Genomic DNA, 3,181 nt, shown 5'->3' with positions numbered 1-3,181 from the left:
ACACTGATCATTAGCTGTTCACACAGTTTACGGTTCTTTTTCCAGACACCTCTAGTTAGATGCGAAACAAACAACATGAAATGCCACTGAGTGTTTACTGACCCTCTCAGATGCACATTTAATTTTGTATTCTTCACAGGGCAGTGCCTATTGTAAGAAGGCTATATATATGTTGATCTATTACATCAATATGAGCTGAATAAAACAATTTGCTTGGTGTGAATGAGCATAGTTTGGCTATAATAACAATGTTTATGTGCTCTACAGTGTATATTTACTGATATTCATTTCTTCACAATCATTTGTTCTTGTTCTTTTTTGGACTTGATTATTGCTGAAATTTCTTGATTCAGAGTATATTTTAGTTGTCTATTGTGCTCATTTATTGAAATTCAGAACAACTATATTGGCTGTTTATTTCTTAATAGATTTTTCTTTTTCTTTCTGGGGGATAATTCTACTAGTCACTTGACAAATATGCTCAAACATAAAGTCATGGAAATGCCTCATTTTCCTGAAAATAGATGTTATAATACTTTAGAGAGACAACAGTAAACTTTATTTATTTCATGTTGGAGTCAAAAATATCCACTGCAAGCTATTTGTATAGATCTATTTTTGCATAAGTAATCTTTATCCCCATGAAAGTAATTACAAACATTTTAAAGTACATTTTGGTCTATGATTAACTGTTCTTTTATATCTTCTTTTGTGTAGCTTAATGTTCAAATTTTATACATTTAAAATCTTTGATTTATTTTTAAATTATTTTAAGATTAAAGTAATTTAGATCAGGCTTTATGTGTCATGTTCATACATTTTTAAGTGGTGATTATAAGTATTAAAACAGAATTGTGTTAAATTATTTGTAAATCTAGCTATCTTATTCATCATAGCTTCGTAGGAGAGGCCTAAGGCCACCACAGAAGCCCTGTGCACTCCTGCTGACCCTTTGGCCTCATCGTGAATTTGGGGATTAATGACAGTTTAAAAATACCAATGAAAGACAGGAGGATAAAATAAACTGGGAAGGCTGTGCAGCACTCAGCTTGTCAGCAACTGGGTGAAATAAGACCCTTACTGAGGACAGAGAGAAGGTTGATGGAATATCTCCTAACTACAAATACTATTATTTGCTCTACATAGAGGTAAGTGAGGCCTTTCACTCAAATGTGGTGGAGTACATAATCCAGTAGCTCTTAATAATTTATTTAGCTCAGCACAATCAGAGAATAAACATTATGACAGAAACTTGGAAAGAATAAGTAATCATCATCTAGCCCCAGGCAAATTGTATGGAACACAACAGGGCGGTCTGGCAGACAATATCAGCCCCAAGGTTGTTTCAGGGAAACAGTGAAAACTACAGCAAATAACATATTGAGAAAGAGAAAAAGAAAAGAAACAACCAGTGATACTATACAAAACCAAAATGGATAAAAACTTTACAGTTTCTGGTCAATATTTGATTAAACAGGACTACATACCAAAATAATGAAACTTTTTGAAGGTATTTCTTAAAAGGTGAAGATTTCTAATGAAGTAGAAATAAGTTCTCTCTCAGATGGACAGGTAGGCAGCTTGCTTGAGGATGAAATGGTAATCAGCACTGTGAGAAAGACTCTAAATATTATAGCTGAGATGCTCTCAGGAATAAAATTTATTTTGTTGTCTAGTCAATTTTTTGAAATGAAATAATCTGTAGTTTTTTAGAATTGTAGAGTTGAGTTCTGTTTCTTTCTAACACTCATCTTTTCAAAACTTTGTAGAGATGAAAATTTGGAGAACTGGTACCAGTAATAAGAGAGGCCTTGCCTCCGTGTGTGAAAGATTGTTAACTACAGGGGCTGAGATAAGATCTGGGTGCTGGTTTTTAAGAAACTCATTCACAGAAAGGAATCCTCTTGTTCAAATATTTTTACATACAAATGATCATCACCCATGAACTGTGTGCAGTTGTGAGACAGCATCATGACTTACTCTATACCTATTTAGAATGAAATTTTTGAAGGCAATCAACCAAACCTGAAGGGGACATCACAGTGAGCATGGTTTCTCTCTAGGTAACATATGCCCTGAGTTTAGTGTTCTCCGACAGCCCCTTGTGCAATACTAGACACATGGGACTGGCCCACCTTTGTGGGACTTCCCTGCCCTTTGTGGATCAGGTTGTTTCCTAATGAATGTATTTTTGCAATTGACCCAAGCATGAGTTACACCAGTATGTTAACTCTGTTTCTAGGCTGCTGACTGGTGAAACACAGTGCTTTTCATTCTGGTACAGGCAGGGTGCTGCAATGAACTATAGCCCTGAAGACTGCTGGTGAAGATCATATTTAAATCATCTCCATGGCCATTTTACTAAAGATTTCTGGAAATGGATTGTATCTTTCAAAATATTGGGGCTACATATTTTGCTATTGCCAAGGGCAAGGATCTCTGCAGAAACTAATTTCTGGTTCAGTATCTTCGAAGAAAAAGAAATAAAAGATCTTCTTAACACATCTATTACTGTAGCTGGTTTTTTTGCCCACTGCCCCTTTAGTCTAAAAGAAATATGGAAATAATGATTTAAGGAAAATGCATTCATTTCTTAAGCATGATTTGCAGCTTTACTTTTGAAAGCATTTGCTTATCACCTCTCTGTTTATTTAAAGACATTACTGAACACTGGGAGTTTTTAAATTATTTTTATTTTATACTTGGTGAAAAACTCTGGAACAAAATATAACAATGTTAGTTGAGGAATAAGAAGTCCTTCCTTTATAAGAGGGGGGAGAAGCAACACAATACTCTGTTTTATCATTTGTAAAAAATTTATTGCTCATGAAATATGCTCATAAAACTTGTTCATGAAATTCATGACCAGAATTCACTGAGAAGAAAACATATCTTACCAATAAAATAGAGATGTCTGTATTAAAAACAGGAGCTAGAAGCAGTCATGAAACAGAACATAACAGTAATATACAACTGAGTAAGGCAAGAAGAATCTCGCACTCAACCGAACCTCAAAGATATTTGTGGTATTCAAAATGAAATTTTCCAACACAGTTTCACACCAAGAATCAGGTCTATCATCCCACTGCTATGAAGAATTCCACTGATGGGAGGTTTTACAACACTGCATGTTGCATCTGGTTGTTTTTCGAACAATGGTGCTTTCTCTCCATAAACCAGC

Source organism: Corvus brachyrhynchos, unplaced genomic scaffold, assembly GCF_000691975.1.
Source record: "Corvus brachyrhynchos isolate BGI_N302 unplaced genomic scaffold, ASM69197v1 scaffold103, whole genome shotgun sequence".
Taxonomy (NCBI): Eukaryota; Metazoa; Chordata; class Aves; order Passeriformes; family Corvidae; genus Corvus; species Corvus brachyrhynchos.
This window is presented reverse-complemented; position numbering follows the sequence as displayed.